The sequence below is a fragment of the Pleurodeles waltl genome, chromosome 6, assembly GCF_031143425.1.
Source record: "Pleurodeles waltl isolate 20211129_DDA chromosome 6, aPleWal1.hap1.20221129, whole genome shotgun sequence".
Classification (NCBI taxonomy): domain Eukaryota; kingdom Metazoa; phylum Chordata; class Amphibia; order Caudata; family Salamandridae; genus Pleurodeles; species Pleurodeles waltl.
In genome coordinates, this window is record NC_090445.1 from 1,130,595,825 (window position 1) to 1,130,620,399 (window position 24,575).

At 41.2% G+C, this 24,575-nt stretch overlaps 1 protein-coding gene across 1 annotated transcript in view; it reads right to left on the reverse strand.

Annotated features, from left to right (window-relative positions):
* LACTBL1 (lactamase beta like 1) overlaps positions 1–24,575 on the reverse strand; it is a 694,216-nt gene that overhangs the window by 660,036 nt on the left and 9,605 nt on the right. The window lies entirely within an intron of this gene.

Sequence of the window (24,575 nt, forward strand, 5' to 3'; positions counted from 1 at the left end):
TTGAATAGATTAATGCAAATAATGAAAAGCATACTATCTGAGTAAAGTTCCAACTTCGTGCCAAAATGGGTATTATTCTTTTCAGTTGTTTTTTTGTATCAGAGAGCAAACTTTCAAATTAGAATTAAAATGGAAAATCAACATTTTTTAACTTCTCTTTTTTCTTGGCCTTGCTTGGTGATTCAGGGCAAACATTCTTCCAAAGAGACACAGTGGCTAAACTTTTCTTTTGAAATGTTTTGTCGAGATTTGTTCAATATCGTCAAAGTTATTTGGAAACCCAAAAAAGCCTTTCCTGTGAAACTCTGACCTAACTACAACTACTGTGGTGCGATCACCACCAGAATAATATTCACTTTTTTAACCACGCTTAATTTGGAAATAACAAAAAACGGTTGTATGACATTACCACGCATGGTTTTACCACACAGGTCTTTACATCGTAGTTTTGCCCACACATACTATTATCATGCTTTCACCTTTGCTTACATTAAAAATACACTTACACACAAACAACTAGCACGCACACTTACCCAACGCCTACCACTACTTTGTATTTTTAATAATATTATAACTAAACGGTTCCGGAGTTTGTCTACAGTGTGACATTGCCGCCTTCTGATGAACATCAGTAACAATTCCAAAATCAACCTAACTACATAAGCCTAAATACACAAAAACTCTAATACTCTGAATTAAAAAAAAATATATTTATATATATATAAATAATTTATATATATATAAATATATATATATATATATATATATATATATATATCTTTTTTAAATGCCTATAATACCTATTATATCATTTTCAGATTTTTGACTCCCAGGAAAAATAAATACTGCACTTCAAAGTTTCAAAATACTTACCAAACCTTTGCCCCTAAACCCCCTGCATCAGGTCCCGGGAGTATATTTATTAATGAAACATTTAAATTGCTATCAAATTGATACTCAGGTATTATAAATAATAGCTAAGTATTAACAAACTTACCCACCCATTGCCTCAAACCCTAAAAACACCCTTTGCACCTTATATCCTCATCCACCCCTGAAACCACATAAAAACACCCTTTGCACCGCATAGCCCTTTCTCACCCCTAAACCCTAAAAATACCCTTACAACCCAATACCCCTACCCTCCCCAGTACCCAAAAATCCTTACTACCCAATTTCCTTACTCATCCCTAAACCTTAAAATCAACCTTACCACCCATATCCCTTACCCACCCTAAACCCCAAAAATACCCTTATAGCACAATACCCCTACCAACATATCCTAAAAATACCTTTACCACCCTATATTTTACTTATTTAAAAAAAATGGCACCACCAAAATGTCACAATATTAATATGAAAAAACACTATTAAAAAAGACATTATAATTACGCTAACACTCATGCTTTAAAAAATAGTATGTTGATAATAATACTGCAATTTCACTCACATGGTAACACTGCTACCCGCTGTAAAGAAATGTGTGGTAAAGATTTGCAATGTAAAGATTTGTATGGTAGCAGTCATTCCGTTGTAAAAAATGAGGGTTTTTTTGTGGCACGTTGTAAAAACTTCAAAGTAAAGGCTGTTTCTCATAAAAACACAGAAAGCCACTGAAAAAAGAACAAATGTTAAGATTATGTTATAGTTGAGAATGGTAATAAGATCTTAACTTACAATAAAAAAATGCTGAAAATCACTGAAAAACCTCAAAAGTAAACATGACATTTTAGTTAGGTGCTGAGATAAGGCAATAATTAATGGTTTAAAAATATGAAAAGCAATGAAATTACCAGTTGTAGTTTATTGAGCTAATTTGCATGCTATCATTCACTGTTTATGACCTTACAGTTTACATCACTCATGACATGTGAAATTATAATTGATGACATAATAGATGACATCATTGATGACATATCAAATGATATCATTGATGACATCAGTGATGACATCACCCAATTGTTGTGACATTTCCTATATACTTTCAGGACTTTCAGTAATTCAGCAAGTTACACTTAAGCCCAGCTTTCTATCAGCATTCAAGTGGTAACAGACGTAAACTTTTTACACATACTGGACACACAGCGTATCTGACAACACACACGTTTGGTGAATGGTACCTTCTAGTTACTGGTATTATCTGCCTAAGAAACAAAATGACGTCATATACTTTAGTGTGGTGATCCACTTTTTAAATCTCGAACACTGTCCAGAAAAGTGCTCATTCTCTATTCACATTACTAGACTCACCCAATTAAAGCCTTCATATGAACCCCCAATTGTGAGTCAATATGTTGACATGTATGGATTAGTCACTGCTAAAACACTTTCAGCCGGGCCCAATGGGCAACCCTTGTAGTTTAGTTAAACACACTAAACACATTCCCGAGCTGAGCACAGTGGTGAACAACTTTAGAAGCATGCTTTCAGTCACACAATGAGCTCAAACATCTCCAAGAGGGTCATACCTACATTAGACATCCTTTCAGTATGTATTCTTCACAAAATGTTTTTCCTTGTAACCCATAACTCATAAACCTGCACTTTTCAAATAATTTGTGTACAGAACTGAGGCCCATATTTATACTTTTTTAGCGCGGCATTTGCGTCCTTTTTTTACGCAAAAGTGGCGCACACTTACAAAACACAATTATATTTTGTACGTTTGCGCCACTTTTGCGTCAAAAAAGGACGCAAATGCAGAGCTAAAAAATTATAAATATGGACCTGAATGTCATATATACTTAAATAAATAGGCATGTGCCTAGATATCCTCAGGTGGATAATATATTGTGAATACAAATTTGGGGGTTTTCACAGATTTTTTGCAGTTGGCTCTGTTTTTAAGCCAGAACCAGTTTTGAAACATGCCTTTGCAACCCATATCAGGTGTGCTCAGCCTTCACGTTGGTTAAAAAACAGATACTGCTTGTATTTGAATCTTTGTTGAAGGGTAAATTGTGTGTTGTAATAAATTGGGTTATTAGTTAAGTGGGTATGGGTGGAAGCCTCACTCAGAAAACAACCACAAACCTTATCAGGGTAGACCATAAAAGTAATTAAATTATCCTCTGCCTAACCCTCTGGTAGCTTGACACAAAGCAGTCAACCGACTCAGAGGCAATTTGTAAAGTATTATGCAGCACACAAGCAGTAATAACGTGAAAATAAAACACAACAAAAGTTTCAAATCAATTTAGAAACATATAGTAAATTTTAATAAATAAAATTATACCAGAACATCAGAAAGCTTATCAGAGATATTTAATTCTAAAGGTTATAGGTAAAATTAGCATCTAAAAAGCATAAAGTGGCACTCAACACTGAACTTTTGACTTTTCTAGGTTCATCTGGCTGCGGAAGACTGGGTAAAAAGCTTAAGCTGATTGTGATGGAGCGTGGGTCGCATGCAGGGACCAAGTTAGTCTCACTAAAGAGTTACCTTCTGAGTCAAGTGCAAAGAGTCCTCTTCATGTTGGAGGAGCCCGCAAGAGGCAGGGAGAGCGTCATGAATAGTAATTGCTGTAGCATGAAAAGCAGGCTGGCTGCCGCAGGCTGTCATTGTTGTAGTGCAAAGAGACAGTTAATTGTGGCTGATAGTCGTTGCTGGAGTTTTGCATTGACTGTCACAGCGGGCTGTCAGTGCTGTAGCATGGAGTGCAGATGTGGCACTGCCTTTCATCACTAGCAGTTGCTGTAGAGCAAAAAGCAGGTCTCACCAGAGCTTTGTATTGGCGATTGGCACAGGTGGCAGAATTTTGGCACAAATGGGCCAGTTTGAGTCACAAAGTGTCCAAACCTCAGGATTTTCACCTTTTCCTGCACTGGAGTACACTCAGATGCCAGTCAAGGGTCCAGGACCAGTTGAGGCACCTCTTGGGGATCGGGGACTCACTCCAGCAGAGACCAGCAGGGCTCAGGAAGGCCCAAGCACGTTTATTTGCAACAAGGCAGCAGGACATTTGCAATGAGGCCCCTAAAGCTTTCTATGCCCTTATAGCTTACACCGGAGGTCAGCCAACTGCCTCTTGGAGTCTCTCTGGGGTAGCATGGCATAAAGTTAATCAGGTCAAGTCTTACTTATGAGGCAGCAAGGCAGTCCTCAGCATCCGGGCAGTCCTCTGCCACTGTAATGTCCGCAGTAATGTCTACTGTAACCTACAGGTTCAAGAGTATTCTGAAGAGTGGCTTTGGAGTTCAAGCCTCATGCCAGCCTTTGTATGTGGGGATATACCCTGCCCTAACCTCACATCTGGTTCTGGAAAATTCTTCCCGTCCCCTGTCATGGCTCCAAACCATCTAAGGTAACTATAGGCTGGAGTCAGGGTCATTTGTGTGTGGTGAAAGTAAGCCTATTGAAATGTAGTGAGTCAGGACACAGCTCTGCCACCATCCATCCTGGCAGGATGGCCTATGTGTGAGAGAACAGGGCTGATTGCAGAGGCCCCTAACTTTTTGCACCCATTTTCTACTTTTTGCTGGTGTTTTCCTGACTCTGACGGTGCCCTAGGTACTGCTAACCAGTCCCAGGGCCTGTGCTCTGTGTAAAATCAGTATTCAATTAGGCTAATTATAATTGGCTATGTCAACCTACCTATAAGTCCCTAGTATATGGTAGGGCATGTAGGTTTAGGGACCCTAGCATAGGTAGTGCACCCATAGGTGCACTGCCGAGGTGCCCAGTGTCATTTTAAAGGCAGGCCTGCCTTGCTGGCTCCTTTTAAATTAAAGTCACATGCAAATTCGACTTTGGGATTAAAAGTAGTTCCAAAGTCTTAAACTACCTTACTTTTACATATAAGTCACCCCTAAGGTGTGCCCTATGTGCCCCTAGGGCTGGGTGCCATGTCACTATAAGCAGGGACCTTATAAAAAAAGTTTGTAAGCCCTGGTGAGGTAAAACAGCCAAATTTGGTTTTCCCACATTGTAGTGAATGGCCTCCATAGGCTAGAATGGGGGGACTTTATTTTAATTTAAAAAATCCCCGTAAGTAACAGATACCAGAAGTTTGGTATCAAATTACTTGTTATAATAAATCCCACAACTTCTAGTTGTGGGATTTAATATAACTTTTTCAGGTAAAGAGTTTTAAACTTTACTTGAAAAGTTGCCAACTTCAGCCGTGCAGTGTTTTTGCTGCTGTGCTATGATTGGCCAGCCTCTGGCAGCCTGGCTCCACACAAAGAGATGTGCCTGGGGTAGGAGACCTCCCCTCAGCAGATGGGGAAGCGGGAAGCAGGAGGGCTGCCAAACTGGTCTTCAAAGGCAGAGAAGGACATTTGGAGCAACCCAGCAACACCCTCACATCCTGCAAACCCAGACAATTAGGTGCCCCCTTGATTAGATTAGGAGAGGGCAGGAGAGGGGTGTGTTTAGGATTTTTAGCCACACCAGTAGGTGGGTTCAGCCAGATGTAACCTCCAAAAATCACTTTCAGCCATGATGGATTCTTTGAGGAATGTTGCTCCCTGGGATTGATTTTTGCCACACTTCCCAGGATGTGGTCTTCACAGGGGGAATGACCCTGCCCCTGACTGGAGAACCAGAACCCCCCTGTTTTTCACCCAGGAGCAAGGATAAAACTGGCAAACCTACACCCACACCTCAGATCCCTATCAGATTCCAACAAGGAAGAACTACAGGATAAGAAGGACAGCCATGCTGGACCCCTGACCTGCACCTGGACACTACACTCTGGAGGACTCCACCAGCTGCCCCAGCTGCACACTTGAGCATCACCACTAAAAGGACTTTACCTGTCTTCTACTGCTTCAAGAAGGGACTCCATGTTTGCTACAAGTACAAAGGAGCTGCCCAGAGTCCCCTGCATCAAGTCCTGCAAGCAGAGCCCAGCTGACCAGCGTCCGGGGGACATTTGAGGATTCTGACCAGGTGCATTCTGGGAATTGTAGTCCCAACTCCCAAGGAGCAACTCAGAGCTTCTGGAACCTTTGATCAAGTTGTGGACACTTCAAGGACACAAAAAGGACCTCTAGAAGAAGATCCAGAAGTTTGGAGATGTTTGGAGCAACTCCATAAGTGGAAGAGGTGCATTGTGGAAGTTGTAGTCCCAGACCCCAAGAGGCACACCAGAGTCTCTGAACCCTTGGCTGGTGCTGTGGACCACTTTCCTGAAACAAACACTTCTGAAAGTAAGTGTGACAGTGTTACCTCGTGGATGGTCTGAACTCTGGACTTTGTTCCTTTCCTTTTTTTTTTTTTTTTTTGTAATTTTTTTTTTTTAAGGACACGCAGCGGGTTACATGTTTGCAATAATAAAGAGGAAAAAAACAAAACAAAAAAAGAAGGGTAAATACATCAATATTGTCGTACAGGTGAAGCAAACATTCTAAACAAGAGTCAATGATAATAGTTTCTACTCTTAGGGATCTCATAAATTTACTTATTTAGTCTGCACATTCTCGGGGCCCAAGAGCCATACGGAGAGAGGTGCCCAAGCTCTAGTGAATCTTTTACAGGCCGCTGCTCCTTTTAGTTCATACAGGCTATTCTCCAGGTGATACATAGATAAGAGTTGTGAAAACCATTGATTGAACCGTGGGGGATCAACATCACGCCACAGAGATGCTATGCAGTTACGAAATACTGACATTGCTATGAACAGAAAGTATCTATCTCGACTATTGCAGACTGAATGATAAACTCCCAGTAAAACCATTTGAGGTGTCAGATAGATAGTCTGTTTCAAGATTTTCTTCAATATATCGGATATCCCAGTAATCAAACTTCCCAGTTTTACACACTGAAAGAACATATGACAGAGATCTGCTTTCGGGCAACCGCATCGTGGACACATAATTCCCGCCGTTTTGCCCCAGCTCGCAATCTTAGCAGGTGTATAATATAAATTATACAATACCATAAAATGTTGAGCTTGCGGGCCGGCAGACACTAAAACAGTCCGTGCCATTTCCATAGACTCACAAACCTCTGTCTCTTTAGCTCCAACCCGTGCTTCCAATTTTTTAACCAATGACTCCAGGTCATCTTGTATAGCATTTAAAAGCAGTGGATACAGGTTTTTGATACCGCAGCTAGTGGGGTGTCGTGAGACTTCCATTAGCTTAATCTTATCCATGTGCCAACCTTGGGTCATACTAGTTAGTAAAAAGGCTCTAATCTGTAAAAATTTTAAAAAGTCTATTTTTTCCAGCGCAAATTCCGCACTCAGTTCCTCAAATGATTTGAGGTGGCTGCCAGAGTGAAACAAGTCCCCGACTTTGTGAATACCCCGATTACTCCACCTCAAGCAATAGTGGTCTTTAAATATTGCTGGAAGCGTAGGGGTAATCCACAAGGGAGTGTAGTGGCAGATTCGTCCTATACCTATCTTGCGCTTAACCTGGGTCCATGCCTTAAATGCAGCATAAATTACCTTAAATTTAACCTTTTTATAGTAGCTGGGTTCCAGAATCCGCAGGAAGTCTGCGTCTGCTTCTTTGCCCAGAATCAGGGTATATATCGAAGGGAGAGCATCTTGCCCGGGTCTATCCGTAACATAATGTATCTGTGCATACTGAAGCACTGCTGCCAGATAATAAAGTTTAAAATTGGGAAGTGCCCACCCCCCTTGCTCTCTTGGGAGAGTCATATAATGGAAAGCCCGGCGCGGCTTTGTATAGGACCAAATGAAGCTATTAACCAATCCCTCTATTAATTTGAACCAATCTTGCCCAATCTCTAGGGGGATTGTTCTAAAGAGGTAGAGTACTTTGGGTAGAAACACCATTTTTATCACATTACAGCGTCCCATGAGTGACAAGTGTAGATTGTTAATGCGAGCGAGATCTTTCCTAGTCTTTGTTAAAATTGGGCCCATGTTTATTTTCACCACTTCGTCAAGGTTTGCTGTAAGTTTAACACCTAAATATTGTACCTGTGTCAGCACACGCTCGTCCTTAAAATCTACTGATTCATTCACCAATATTTGGCATTTACTCTTGTTCAGCAACTAACCAGATCTTTTCCCAAACTGCAGGGCTTCCTGCTCTATTTCCAATATAGCAGTCCTGGGGTCCGTGGTCACAACCGCGATATCGTCTGCATATGCTAAAATCTTAGTACACCCTCCTTTCAATGAGACTGGCATGATCCGACCATTCCGGATCATTTTCCTGATCAAGGGATCAATATATAGCGCAAAAAGCAGTGGTGAACACGGGCACCCTTGTCGCGTACCTCTCTGAATATTGATTGAGGACGACTTTAGCCCGGCAACTTGTATCGTAGCCGTTGGGTTTTGGTAGAGCTGTTGAATTGCCTTGACAAACCCGGGACCGATGTTGTTTTTACGCAGGACAGACCATAAAATGGGCCAATGGACCCGATCGAAGGCTTTTTCCGCGTCTAACAAGATTACTGCCATGGGAAGCCTGGCTGTTGCACTAACATCAAGTAACGTAATAACTCGTCTTATATGATCTGCCGTGCTTTTCCCCGGGATGAAGCCATGCTGCCATGGAGATACTAAGCCTGAGATTACCAAACTCAAGCGGCTAGCAAGTATTTTAGCGTAGATTTTGGCATCGCTGTTAATTAAAGAGATTGGGCGATATGAACCAGGCTGAGTGGGTTCCTTGTCCTTTTTCAAAAAAACTACTATCTTAGCCTCCGCCCAGGAGGCCGGTTGAGGAGCCCCTGCTTGTACTTGAATAAATAAGTTAAGTAGCTGTTTACATATCTCCACCAAAAAAACTTTATAGAATTCTAGTGGAATTAGATCCCCCCCTGCCGCCTTCCCGCTTGCCAAGGCACGAGTTGCTACATCCAATTCTTCCAATGTCATAGGTGCTTCTAAAGCTGCCTTATCTTCCTCTCTTAACTGACCTGATATCTCATTGCCCGCGGCATCGATCCCTTCCTCTTCTTGGGGCTGTTCATCCTGGGTATATAATTTTTGATAGAATTGTCTAAAGACTTCCATAATCTCAGGACCGTTGTGTACCATCCGCCCTTCTTCATTCACTAAGCTTTTAATACTCCCAAATACCTGCTTTTGTCTTATTCTTAAGGCCAGCTGTTGGCCCACTTTCCCGCTATACTCATAGCATTTCTGACGATATACTAAAAATTTTGCAGCAGCCTTATCCATGAAAATCTTGGCAGCTTCTGCCTTAATGATATTCACATCACACAGAATGTCTGAAATATCTACTCCACTGCGGATCACTTCCCCTAGTCGCTGCTCAGCTTTAACCAGCTTTGTCTGAACTAATTTTAGCTGATCCGTGCGTATTTTCTCCTTTCTTAACCCATAACTCAGGGTTTCTCCTCTGACAGCAGCTTTAAAAGTATCCCAAACTATCTGACAAGAAGCAGAGCCCTGATTTATCTTAAAAAATTCAGGGATCCATTCCTTCATTTTATGGATATACACTGGATCAGCTAATAGTGTCCTATCAAATGTCCAAGATCTAGGCTGCGGGCCCTTTCTCCCGGTCTCCAAAGCCAAAACCAATGGGTTGTGGTCTGATATGATTCTAGGAAGTCTATTGACCCCTATTTGGTTTTGTAGAGAGGCTGTCACAAAAAAGTAGTCTAACCTGACTAATTTCTTATGCGGAGCAGAGAAAAAGGTGGACCCTGAATCCTGCGGGCAACACAACTACCAGACGTCGATCAAGCCATGATTAATGGCCAATGACTGAAGTGCCCTAAAAACTTTGTTTTTTCTACCCAGGTAGAGTGTTTGCTCCTGAATGGGTTCTTTACTATCTAAATGTATATTGAAATCTCCACACATTATGATAGGTGTTGCCCAATTCGTAAGTTCTAAATTAAGCCAATCCAGTATCTCTGGATCATCTGTGTTAGATCCATAAATAGAACATAGAGTGAACCTTAGTCCCTTAACCGAGCATTCCAACAGAGCAAGCCTGCCAAGATTATCAGCAAATTGTTTATGTATAACCAGAGTACTGATCCGAGTTAATATCGCTACCCCTCTAGTGGTTGTGTGTTGTTGTGTAAAAACCGCTAGCTTCCACCCATAAAACTCCATTAGCTGCTTTTGTGTAACTGGAATATGTGTTTCCTGCATACAAATAATATCGACATTCCATGACTTGAAAACCTCTCCTATAAACTGCCGCTTCTTGTTATTATTGAGCCCACAAACGTTCACTGTGGCGATACGTATTTCACTTTGCTGTCCCATTTTTATGGATGCTGATCCTTCTAGTTCCCCTGTATGCCTCGTTCGACTTTGCTGCTTTCACACCCTGACACCTTTTCCACTGATAAGAGCCATTCCCGCTCCCCCTGCTGCGTGTCCCATTATCCTTTTTGTCCCTGTGACCCCCCCACCCTCCTCTAACCCACCCCTCAACCCTTACCCCTACAAATGGAATCGCCAGGCTTCTGAGCCTGTAAGATGGTATTTGCCAGTCCCGTTAGCCCACCCATACGTAAAACACCTTCACACACTTATGGCTTGCCAATCCATACACGCGGCCCCTCATCTTCACTCTCCCGATCAAAACCCTTAACCGATAAATGTTTTTTTTTTTTTTTCTTTTGGGACTTTGTTCCTTTCCAGTGTGACCTTTTTTAACCCTTTGAGCGCTAGTTGCTTCTATGCGCTAGAAAGCATTAATTCTTTAAACATTCATATCTCCGGTTCCCCTTATCCATTTTTATTCGTTTTGGTGTAATTCTAAAGATACAAATATAATCTTTTTTAATAAATTGATTTTGGATTTTTAAACTGTTTCCTGTGTTTTATTTAATTACTGTTTTGTGATGTTAGAATGCTTTACTCTTTGTCTCTTAAGTTAAGCCTTGTCACTCGTTACCAAGCTGCCACGGGTTGAGCTAGGTTTAATTTACTGAGACCTGACTGGGCCTAAGTGGAGGTTAGTGGCCTATCGCTAAGTGTACACACTTACCTGCCCTTACCAATAACCCATTTTCCAACACTATCTTTCTCACATCTAGACCCCTTTGTGACACAGTTTTGGAGGAATCCACAAACCCAAAACCCAGAGCCATTCACAGTCATATGACCAAGGACAATGGCATAAGGCACAAATGTTTAGGGCACGAAAATTCCAGCTTTGTAAAAGTGGCATTTTCAGGATTGTGACTTAAAATCAGACTTTACCATCTAAGAGAAAGTTTAAAATAACAATTTAGAGTCTAAACAGCACATCTCTAGCTACTCCCAATCCATAGTCAGCACCTAATAAATGGAATAGGCAACCCAGTGTTAGTCAATGGGATTGATAGGCCTTACAGTAGTGAGAAACAACTTTAGGAAACTTTCACTACAAGGACATGTAAAACATAAAGCCACATGTCCTACGTTTCAAACACCCTGCCCTATAGGCTTTTAAGTCCTACCATAGGGGTGATTTTCTAAGTATTTCTAAGTATTAAAAAGCAAGGTTTAAGTCTGGCAAAAGGCTTATTGTGCCAGGTCACAATGGTAGTTTGAAACTGCACTAAAGGCCGCAATGGCAGACCTGAGTCATGCTTTAAAGTACTACTTGAGTGGGTAGCACCATGAGTTCTGCAGGCTCACTAGTAGTATTTAATTTACAGGACCTGGATACATGTAGTACAATACACTAGGGACTCATGAGGAAATAAAATGTGCCAATCAGGTGTAGGCCAATTTTACTGTTTTTTTAGGAAGTGAGCACAAGCACTTTAACACTGGTTGGCAGTGTTAAAATGTACAGAGTTCTAAAGCCAGCAAAAATGAATTTAGCAAAACAGGAGGTTTTATGGCAAGAGGTTAGGAGGAATAACACACCAAGGATGTCATTCTAACATGTATCATATAACTTCTACAGTGCAGAGCCAAAATTGGCTTCAGAGCACAGCCTTGGCTCATTCCATCCACCCACATGTGTACGTAGAGTAATTTTAGGCTGCACATTTCTATTAGCCCTTTCTACCATTTTCTGGTTTTAAAACAATGCATGGGTTCATGGAGTAATTTTGGTATTGGAGTTATAGCTAATGTCATCAGTTATGTCATCAATGGTGTCATGTGTGATATTGTCAGTGGTGTCACCAATGGTGTCATTTAACATGTATAGGTCATGTAATATGTGAGATCATAAATGGTGCACTTTAAGGGGGATTTCAGTGGTATTAGGGGTTTTTAACATAAGTTATTGTCTCATTCTGTAACCTAAAAATAATGGCACCTTTATTTTTTGGTGACTCTCTGGACTTAATTCTAGCATATATCACTATCTTTTTATCATACCCAACTATAACATCATTTTAACCATTGTTTTTTTCAGTGACTTTCTGTTTCTTTATCTAAATGTTGCATGTGTAAAACTTTCTGGAGGAAGGCGAGGTCTACGTTTATGTTCAGTGAGGTGTGGGCACATGGCCCAGCCTGTGGCTAGGCTCTTGTGCCCAACCCACTACAACTTTCTAAATGCAAAGCCCGCTAGCTAAGTGCAGAAGAGATTGGACTTAGGGCTTCTCCTCTGGCCAAAGTGACATCTTATTCATTTTTCTTGGGGTTTTTTAGTTTCTTTTTTAACTTTTTTAACCTTTTTATTGATTTATTTTTATTTTTTGTTAACAATGATGAACTATTTTTAACTTGTCAATTATTTCTCTTGTTTAATTATTTTGTAATGAAACTTTTTTTATTTCTTATGTTTTTCCAACAAATCATCCTGATGGTATTTTGAATGACTGTCTATAGGTTTTGCAAAAACCTACTTGGCTGTTTTTCTTCAAGCTAAGATTTGCATATATTGTTTGAATTATGTTACAAAATACTGCATGTTTTCATTGTCTTCCTCATAGTGGTGTTGCAGTAATTAAGCTGGTGGCGTTTCACCACTTTCATCTGCTCCCTGATGTTCTCTCTTCATCTCTGCCCAAGCAATCTGGTTCTGGTGCATGGCCTGCAAGGGCTTCCACATATCATTGGTACCCACTGAGTACAACCTAGATTGGCCCCTAGAAGCGCCTGATTCTGTGAGGTGCAGGTTACATATCGGGCATTAATTTTGTTTTGCCTTACTGGGAAAGTAAAACATTTCAGACTACAGGTTCTTTTTTGGACCTAGGGGAAGGTAACGCTTGATGCTGGTAGCGCCAATATCACATCAGCATCTTGTGATTCTGCAGCACACATTTGTCCCTTGATTGCACAGTTGGAATCCTGGTCCATTCCATGGAAATTTATTTAATTTAAGTAACTTGTCTCTATGGAATAGCAATAGGTTAATGGCAATGAGGATGTTGCTTCCTGCTTATTTCTGAAGCCTTTAGGCTTGTGTTTTTTATTAGTGCACTCTGCATAGCCAATGAGATGGCTGCTTTGTTTTATTTTAAGGTCCCATCGGTACTGCTGTGTTACAGTGGCACACATTGAGACATTGGTAGAGTGTTGTGCACTTGCATTAGGGGTTTACTTCCTCTTCCAGGTTACACTGTACTTAAAAATACTGTGTGACCTTGATGTTTTAACTAAACTTCAATTTACTATGCAGTGTTACATTTTTTACAAGTTTGCGTTTGGGAGTTTTCTGATGGTACAAAGACTTTCATGTAATATCACATTTCATTGGTTCCTGTCACTGTATCCATACACTTGGAAGTAGTTTCAGCATCGTTTCCTTTAATAGAAGAAGAGCACTTTGAACATGAGCCGACTGAAGATGTGAAAAAGAGAGGCAGAGGCCCTCCCAAATTGATTGTTTGGAAAGTTTTCACTATACATTCTAGTGAGAAAAACGTTTTTTTTAAAAACCTTACATTTTAAATCTGTGACAAGGAATTTAGCACAGGAACTAATAAAAAGATGTGTGCCTCCCCAGGGGAGGTGTAACGAGGACAAATAACTTTATTTCTCCTTGTTTTTTTCCTCTTCCACATAGAAAGAAGAAAATGCCTCCATTGACTGTTTTTGTGCAGGAAGGTGTCCCTTCCTGCGCAAAAACAATTCTACCAACAACGCAGACAGCCTTGCACCATGTTGCAAGGGTGCCTACGTTGGTGCTTGACACCACTTTGTGTGCCGGGCAGGCAGAAGAGAAAGGAAAGCGCCATATTTCATGAATATGGTGCATTCCTAGCCATTTCTTTTGACGCAGGGCAGTGCAGCAAAGTGACTTGTTGTGCTGCCCTGCGCCATAAACCAGTAAATAAGCATGTCATTTCTAAAAAATAGTGAATGGATTCACACCAAACCAACACGATCACAAGCCTTGATTACATTTCTACCTTTGCACCAAATTTGATGCAATTCATAGTTCCGTTTAGCTATTTTCTCAGTGTTGCAATACAAAGAATCCCACAGGAATTAGAATGGGACCATGAACTTTTGGGACCTCCACTTTATTGGTCAATTTGCATGAAACTAGCAAGGAAGGACCGAGAGAGAGAGAGCGAGAGAGCGAGAGAGAGCGAGAGAGAGAGAGAGAGGGAGAGAGAGAGAGAGAGAGAGAGAGAGAGTGTATCTCTAGAGCTTTATCCTTCACAAGGCAAGTGGGATTATGCATCTTTCGTTGAACTAATAATGCATCAAGGAAAGGCAAAAAATGTGGCCTTATGCCGCACTTTCTCTTACATCAGTAGCATTTCATCCATTTGATCTATAGACAACATTTGCTGCAAATTATGTGGCACTTTATAAAGCAAGTTTGTTAAATCCATAATTATGCAATGAACTAAAAACTACATATTTCCACTGACCAGCTCCATTGTCCATCACTTTATAAACAATCTATTCATGAAACATTTACAAATCCCAAACATTCTAATTACAATCAGTGCCTATTATTAGCTACATCTTGACGACAACAGCTTCAACAATCTCTCCCATCTGGAGATTGTTTTTAGCATCGCAAAGCACGTTTTTACTAAAATTATACAGTCATATGTACATAAATCAATAGTTATGCACATTTTACTCCATACATCAAGCCAATATAGTTCAGTATTTCATTTACTATATTCAATAAACATATATTTGTTTGAAATAAAAAATGAATATGTAATATATTATATGAAAAATACCTATTGTGAAATGACTAATTAAAGAGCTTTTTCTCCCATCATTCATTTTTGGGTTGCAAAAACAGATGAAGGTTCCTATACCCAAAGGCTCTTATTGTAGGCTGCAAGAAATACTTTTTCTTGTGGCAGTAATTAAGGGTTATGGGGCACATAGGTACAGAGCCTGCATCCTTAATCATAAAATAAAAGGCCCAATGTAGGGGACAGAATGCACACACCCTAATTCCTAAATCTAGGAACACCTAGATTGGACACCCAACGCTCTCCCCAAAGGATGAAGAAATCAAAATTCTATTGGCAGCAAAATGCTCGCAAACTCAGCACAGAGGGCCAGATGTACAACCATTTTCTTTGCCACTCCCAATTTTTTTGCGAATCGCAAATTGCGAGTCACAAAACTAAATGTATAACAGTGTTTGAAACACTTTTAGTGATTACCAAATGGGCCGCAAGGGACTTTCCTCATTAATATTGATGAGGCAGGTCGCAATTTGCGACCCATTTGGGAATTGCTGCACTCATGGAGATGGTGGCCTGCTGGGGTCAGCAGACCACCAAGTCTGTGACTGCTTTTTAAATAAAGCAGTTTTCTTTTTTAAATGCAGCTGGTTTTCCTTAAAGGAAAATGGAATGCATTTCAAAAATAAAAATGAAAGTTTCAGTTTCATTCTTTCAGGGCAGGCAGTGGTCCATGGGCCTCTGCCTGCTCTGAAAAAATATTGGCGCCTCGATTCATAAAGGGGAAAGGAACACTTGCGAGCCCCTTCCAATTTGCAAGTAGGTTACCACCAATTTGAAACTGGTGGCAACTGTGATTGTTTCGCGACTGCATTCATAGTAACAAAACAATCATAATTGGGCCTGTGAGTCGCTATTAGGAAAGGATGCCCTTGGAACACCCCTTCCTAATAGCAAGTAGCAATCCATATTTTGCAAGTTGGTAACAAGTTACCAACTCGCAAAATAGAGAAGGTACTTGCTATAACACCAACTTGCTCTGGCAAAAGGTAAATTTATCAGTTTATAACAGTTTGTTAACCCGAACCATATGGACTAATGTAGACCTGCCTCGAATTCTGAAGACTCTGACCAGAGTTCACAAATTATGAAGCTCCTGGGTTTAAATCCATTTTTATAGTTGACAGAGTCTGTACAGGGTTTGCAAACTATGAAACTTGTGGACCTATTATGGGTGCCATTCTATGGTCTGCAAACAAAAGATAGTCTACATACCAATGAAGACCTAAAACGGTTCCACAAGCTTCATCGTTCACAAACTCTGTACAAAGGTGAAGGACTACCTTAGAAAGGATATATCAAATCCACAGACTTGATTTTATGTCCACAAAAATATAGACATATTTAGTTGCCATTTAAATATTAAAATGTATTAAACGTTGTTTACATTTTTGGTTTAGGAGTGGGCTGGTATCAAGTTGTCTTTGAGGGCAAGTGTTTATGGTGAACTGAAGCCTTTTTAAAATGCCTTGAGTGCGTGGACGTGAACTTGATTACATAAAAGAAGGGACTTTTTTGTGCAAAGTCATGCAGCGCATGCAGTAAGTCACTTTGCTGCACTGTGCTGTGTGACAGGGAAAGGGTAGGAATGCACAGTGTTTAAAGGAATTTAGTATATTTCTGCCTTTGTCCCTGTGTTGGTGCCGTCTTGGCTTGCTAACGCCAACACAGGCACACTTGTGGTGCCTGCTTTGTAAGAAGGATTGCTTATGTGCAGGAAGTTGCACCTTCATGTACAAAAACAACCCCCCTAGGCATTTTCCTCTTTCCTCTTTCTATGTGTGCTGCAAATTGTAGCACGCATAGAAAGAGGAAAAGACAGGGAGAAATAAAGATAATTCTCCTCGTTGTGCCTCACTGGAGAGGCATTATAGTTTTGGCACATTCCAAGGTCTACCACTAATGGTATATCTGGGAAGTCAACATCCATGGGTGTTGCATGGGAACATCTAAACAACACAGATGGAATGCCTCTCTGGGGCAGAGTAACGAAATGCAGTGATTTGTACTGCATTGTGTTACTTCAGATTTATGAAGTCACTCAGGGCCAGGCAAGGTGGCCTTTCGTGGCTTCATAACTTGCATTTTGTGCTTGCGTTGCATTTGCACCACATTGCATGGTGCAAGAGCAACACAGCTCTTCTAATGAATATGCCCCTCAGTTTTTAGTAGCAATGAGCGGCAAGTCTGCCTATTGTCTGTTGCCTTGCAGCAGTGTCTGCTGAGTATTCAACAACATGTTTTCTGAGTTTTCCCTTCACTGGCATTTCATGTAGTCTCCTGCCACATCAAAAAGTGCCTTTTCTATAATACAAGAGGCCTCACCTGGAAGTTCAGGATGAACTGTTCAGATGAGGATCAGGGTCAGTATTCAATTTACTTGAGGCAGGCTTTCGTCTATAATGGGTTAGAATGCTATCTAAAGCAATTGTAAGTCTTTTAGACTTTTCGCAACCATTCCTCTCATCTTTTTAGGTAGAGCGTGCAAGCACTCTGATGTGTTGTAATCTATCTGGGCTTTTAACCACACCAACTGCAAGCCCATCACTATCATTCGTTCAAGGGCTTGCCTTTTAAAAATCCTTTGTTATCATTGGTAAATGTTTTACGTTTGTCCCTCCTTGGGGCAGTTTTGTTACTGCCTTGGCCATTGACCCCTTTACATGGATAATTGCACTTCTGCCGAATTGTTTGACTGTAAGCCAACTTCTTTTTCCTTTTGAGTCTCTCCTTCGCGCTCATGCTTATGGCAGCCATGGCGTTTTGAATCAGCTCACTAATGTTAACCGTTTTACTTTTCATTTTCAATTTCAATTTATGTGCCAAGAAAAGTCCAGTCAGGAAATTACAATGCTAATAGCTCTATCGGGAGCAAACGCAAGACCCATTGCATTGCAAATGCTTGCTAGTGTTTGATGAACTGCCCCAAGTTGTTGAGCCCAGCAGACCATAAAACAGAGTCACAAACATAAAAAAACTCTGCCCACAAACTGACATGTCAGACCTGCCCATCGGGCAATGCTTGAATGCACTATAAGTCAGTCCACCTTGCCACCACAAAAAGGCAGACGGGGCACGTACACGGAACAGTGTTATTTCCCTCTGTGTCCTTTTTAAAAGTAATACAATGCTTGTCAATGAAATTGTTTTCACTTGAACAGACATCTTTTTTAATATGCACTTGTATCTAAAATGATGTACCTCAATACGGACCTCCAAGTCTGACTAAAGCCTTGGCACGCTCATCCAGGGCAAGGAAGAAGAGAACCTGGGATTGTGAAGCTTACATTCACCAGGTGCCGCCATCAACACACCCAGTGCCTTGGCTGAGGACTGGGGGATCTGGGGAACCGGATTGAGCTACATTGTAGCCCTTACCCAATGATATTCCAATGGTAAAATTGTGTCTAGTCTTGCAGGAACACTAGCTCACATATAATTTTCTGGAGTTGACTTCAACATGGGATTTCTGCTGCACCCAACTCATAATTGGGACCAATACAATCCTGTGTTTCAGTATGATAAAGCCAGAGGAAGTAAGAATAAGCATGACGTATTTCGTTTCACATGCCAAAGTGCTTGCTCAGCTGCACACCACTGCTTACAAGAATGAGACATCAGGTGCTGCTACTTTTACAATACCTGACAAAAAAAGCTTAAAATCTCAGGAGAATAAAGGCTTATTTGAAGTGCAGAATATCTGGAAATCCTGGTATTTAAAAACAGAGCACAATAGCTCAAAATGTTCCTGAATGTATCACCAATGTCTGGAATATTTTCCCTCACTCGCTCTGAACCCTTACTTCACACTTTACATCCAAGAGAGACTTCAAACAGGCTTCTGTTTCAAAGACCCTCAAGCACCCACTGGTAGAGCTGTGCACACACTGCACTTCACTTAAAAAAACAAAGGTTGCAGGGACTTTATAGTGAGGCTCACATTTTAAATGTATGAAACCATAGAAAGTCACCAGTTAGAGTTAACTCAAGTAACTATAACTCATGCCCTAAGGTAACTCTAACTCGTGACCAAGCTATGCACAGTTTTTCGGCAAAAATGTTACTGCAGATATTACAGTGATATGATCAATATGTTATCAAAGATGTCATGAGTGCTGTAAATTGTGGGGTAATTAGCAGTGCATGGTGAGGGCGCTTTACAGGTCCCCCTATCAAAACCCAAAGTGTTTGCTCTGGCTTGGCTATAAAGCTGCAGCCAAGCCACAGCAAACAGCTATGTCCCAGGGATGGGCACCCTGGGTCATAGCAGGAGCTGGTCCTGTGGGGTGGCGGTCCCTGAAGTCCCTATATATTTTTGTTTTTAAATATATACTTTTTAAATAAAAAGTCCTTACGGGCTACATGGCACTGTAGGGAAAGCTTTCCCTTGCAGTGCCAATGTTTCAGCAAGTACGGCGCTGCTTTGACAGCAGCTCCGTAGCTTGAAGAAGCATTTCCTCTCTGTCCTCTGCGCATTATTTCTTATTATTTCTTGAATGCCCTAGGGAGGTGGTGGTCCCCTGGTTAGCGGGAGAGGGCTGGGCAGCAGCCTCCATGTCTCATAACAGCCCTGGAGAGGTGGCGGTCCCCAGGGCAGAGGGGGAGCACGAAGCCCCTTGCATTAACATTACAAGCTTCGGGGAGGTGGCGGTCCTCCTGGCAGTGGGAGGGGCCTGGAGGCCCCCCACATTTTTAAATAAATTCTCCTGGGACTTGTGCCACCGGGGGGCTTTATGATATCAAAGCACAAGAGACTGCGCTTCATTTTTAAAAATGAATTTCCGGCGGATCTGCCATTGACCCTAAAAAACTTTTTTCAATGCTTTTTAGCCCTGGGGCGATCCCTTTGGGACCCTACCACCAGAGCTAAGGGGTCATGGTGTTTATACCCTGGCACTGTATTTTGTTTTATTTGTTTCTGGGACTCAGCTTGAGCCGATTCCCAAGATGGCTGACAACACTTCAACAGCTTCAGTTGTTGAAGTGTTATCAGCCAATCAGATCTCTGCATGAGATTGGGGGAGGGGGTCATTAAACCTTTGTGTCCTTAGCTATCCAAATTAGAATTTTCTTTAGTTTCTCTAAAACTGCTGAACTGAACTACACCAAAACAAAAAAGCGCACTTTCTGCACCAGGACCTACCTTCCTGCCAAATTTGGTGTAATTCTGTCCAGTAGTTGTTGCGCTATCACTGTTTACAATCCCTATGGAAAAATTAATGGGGAAAACTTGTTTTGGGACTCCCCTTTCTCTCGCCCCCCCCCCCCCCCCCAGATAGATCACGCCAAAACTTTCCAGGCAGCAGCTGACAGGACTGGTAAATTAATTTGGAAAGTTTCGAGAAGATTCATCAAGCGGTGCCAAAGATATAGGCAAGTAAAAAAACACTTTTTATATAGCAACTAGGTCCTAACTATAACTACCTAGTAGCAACCACCACTAGGTAATAGATGAGTGTATGCTTAACATGTTCATAGGTCATTGCATAGTTTCTATATAAGTTGTTTGATTAGATGCTTATGAGTCACTCTTTTTTTTTCTCTATCATTATAGGTAAATATTATCATAACTATTTATGTACAAGCACTTCTCTACTGAAATACTGAGGAAGAGATCAAATAAAAACAATTGTTAGAACAAATAGACAAATTACCTTCAAATACAGCAACACTTGAAAAAAATCCTAATGTACTATCCTCCTTAAACATAAATTCAATTTCTATGTAATCATGCAACAATATATTTATTACTTACAAGAGAACAAAAAATCACTCTTTTCAATGCACTACTCTGTCTCACTCTATACTTCTCTCAAACTATTTTCTATCTCAACTCTCTGACTAAAACAAAAACCTCAGTTTACTACTATGATCTCCAAAATAACCCTTCCTAGACTCTTCACTCCTCTACCCCTCCTGGCTCCCCCAAACACCAGTTTACTACTATGATATCCGAAAACAACCCTACTAAATTCTTCCCCCGCATATCTCTCCTTTGACTCATCCCAAACCTCATTTTACTACTATAATCTCCCTAATCCCTTTCTAGAGTCTCTTTCCTCTTCCATCTGTCCTTTTACTCATCCCAGCCCTCATCGTACTACTGTGATCTCCCAATTAACACTTTCTAGATACTTCCCTCTTCTATCCCTCCATGATTATATTCAATCCAACTAAGACACACATGTCCACCGCTCAAAATAACTCATAGTCCCCTCTGCTAATCCACCACTAATTCACTCGCCGAAAAGAGTTTTGACGCCTTCTCAGGGGTAGTAAGCGCTATATAAATATAATATAATTACAATTACAATACACTACCCTTTACTATTGCATAAACACATTGAACTATGTCATTTGAGTGTTCTGTAATTATATTTGTATACATCTGATTATTATTTGAAAGCATGTTTTGACTTGTAAAGTGCTCTAAAACCTCAGGGTTATGAACCATACAACACACTACAAAAACTAATTTGCAGAATTAAAACGAAAAAGCTAAGTATAACTTAAAAATCCATCCAGATATATAAACTGAAGGTTAACTAAATATTTCATTGATAAAGCACATCTGACCTAAATACAATAAAATGGAATACAGATAAAAAAACATGACTAATAACCCTAATGGGAACATTATTACCTCAAATTCAAACCAGAAAGTGTCCAGGAAATCTTATTTTTTTGTCTACTTTTAGGCCTCCATAAATTCAGGTATATGTCATATTATTTGACTTTATCAACAAAACCTACTATTTGTGCCTCCTTAATATGAAGGGTGCCTTTAGTTCTAAATCTAGTTGACAGCCATTTTTCTTTAGGGCTGAACCAAAGATTCAGGATGAGAAAAAAATTATAATGGTGTCTAGAGAAACCTCATCTCATCAAGGCAGCGAGGATCAGCAGTAATCCTTCTGCATGCTATTTGTTGAAGCCACAATAAGAGAAATCACAATCTAAACATGAAGAGGTGTCGCCTCATCTACTAGGGATCATTGTTGAAAAATCCCATTCCGAATTTAAGTCCTTGAGTCCACAGACTCTCTTGTTATTATGAGGTGTAGCTATGGTCTATTGCACACAATTCAATTTCGTACACAAGGTGGATGTTATGAGCTTCAGCAAGGAACAAATCTCCTCTAGATATCCTGAAATGCTGTTGCATAAAATTACTCCACATGCATAATCAGAAGAGGCTTACAACCTCCTATATTGGATAAACATCTAATTCCAATTTTATGAGGCACACAGAAACTCCGAAAAGTTGCAACTGGTGTGAATTTCACGAAATCTTGTGAGATTTTGCAGGTATAAAATTTCACATGGAAGTTTGGTATAAGCAGAAAAGGCCTTGTGTTAAACATCAAGGCAGGACGCTTCTGACATTTTTTTTTTATTTGAGAAATTGTTTTTGCCTTAATTTTTCAGAAGATACTGGCAAGCGCGTTTTTTTTAAATTGCACCTTAAAGTTTGCCAACTTTGTGGAAAAAAGTGATAATGTTCACTCCTCCTGCAAAGTCCCAGGTCTAATTATCTTTGAAGGAAGTCTCTTTCAGCAATTTGCAGGAATGCATCAATTAAAATCACACAAGTTTAGTGGGAACAGGTACGGGTTTGGCACTGTCGACTTGAATAGATGAAGTAAGTCAAATATTCCAAATGTATCACAAAATTCAAAAGTAGCAGTGTGCAAAAATATTGTTGCTCGAGAGAGGAACCAAAGACCCTGCCTTTGCACTTAGTCTGATACCATCACTGCTTTGCACTATATCAAGAAGAAATCAATCAGATGTGAAACTTTACTTGGGACATACTTTATACCAATTATCCTGAAGTTAGTGTGGCTTTCATTAAAAACCTTCATCTTGTGCAAAAAATAGTAAAAGCTTTCAACAAAAGATGCTGATCATTCTTAGTACATGAAAGTAGGATACAGTGTCTATGGTGTACTGGCAGGACATCAACCGCAATTTAGCCAAATCTTACAAGAACAAATGAAAAGGTATCAAAGCCAGACTCAACCCTTGACACACCCCAGTATTGACATAGAAGCTGGCAGTGGGCCGCCCTCCAAGCCACGGAAGACGTTTATAAAATGTGATGAGATTTTTTTAGGCTCAAAACAAAATATAGTGCCTGGCTTTAACATGGAATAAGGAATGGCTGTTGTGGGGCACAGAGGATCAGAAGTGCACCCGGAGCTGTGGATACCACTATAGAGGCAGGGAGAATTACTTTGCCCCTCTTTTATTTCCTAACCATGTCCTTCTCATGAGTGTCCAGTGGTTAAATGGAAGCTGTTAGAAATGCCGTTTCTGGTTGGCTAGGGTATGCACCTCAGCCAGGCAGAACCTACCCACTCTAGTCAGGGCAAGGGAGTTTACATGTCTAAGATAACCCCTGCTCACCCCCTTGGTAGCTTGGCACGAGCAGTCAGGCCTATCCCAGAGGCAATGTGTAAAGGGTTTGCACAACACACACAATACACGTGACGCAAAATGTACAACACAAAGTAAACACAACACTGAGCTATGTAAAAATAATCTGTATTGCACAAAACATAATTAGACCAACATTACACGTAAGTAATACCCTGCTACCTTAGCAGTTGTCAGAATGTTGCACAAGTTACTAATATTCTGCAAAAATACACAGTTGTCACATTAGAACACGTAAGTACTCAGGTTCCTACATCATAAGCAGTAGTCATGAATTACCATAAGGGTTATATGCATTTTTTATGAACAATTCCTAAATACCCATAAAAGGAACATTAGAGAATATCTCACAAGTCATAAAAATACATATCAGCTAGACATGCCCATAAAAAGGAACATTAGCACATATATGTAGTGGCAGAAAGCAGGTAGGAAATCTAAAAACCTCCAAAAGTCTATACTAGGCTCCTGGAGCCCAGATTCCCTAAAAAGTATCTGGTTTCCATAGTAGAGGCACTCCCAGTGCCTAGAAGATGGGCTTAGTGGGCACCCGGCGCTCCTGTGCACAAAACGGGGGCCACGCGGTGCTTTCAGGGGAGAGGGGTGGTCAGCACCCTCTCCTCGTGAACGGGCCCCTCTGGGGGCCTACGTTCTGAGTGGGGGCCTGCCTCGGCCTCCTCACACCCTGTCCATGGGGTGGGGGCCGGGCGCGGCCCAACAAACAATTATGGGGACAAAGGCGGGAAGGGACCTCTGTCGAGGTCTCCCTTCCCGAGTCCAACTGAACAAAAATGCCCAAGAACAGGAGCGTCCCGGCTCCTAGTGCAGCGACCGGGGAAGGGGGGTGCCTCCTGCGTGGTGGGAAACTCGGACACCTCCGGGGGCCCGAGGAGACACTCGCCCGCACCCGATGTGGTGCGCGAGTGTAAGAAGCTGCTCCCGGGCCGCCGGGAGGCTTCTTAGAGAACTGGAGGCGGCTGGAGCCCCAGGGGCGCTCCCAGAAGCGGGACGTACCTCGGGGGTGCCGAGAGGAGCACGCTTGCTCTGGTTCCTTTGTTTACGTGCCCCGGGGCACTTAGATGAGCGCGATCCTCGCGCT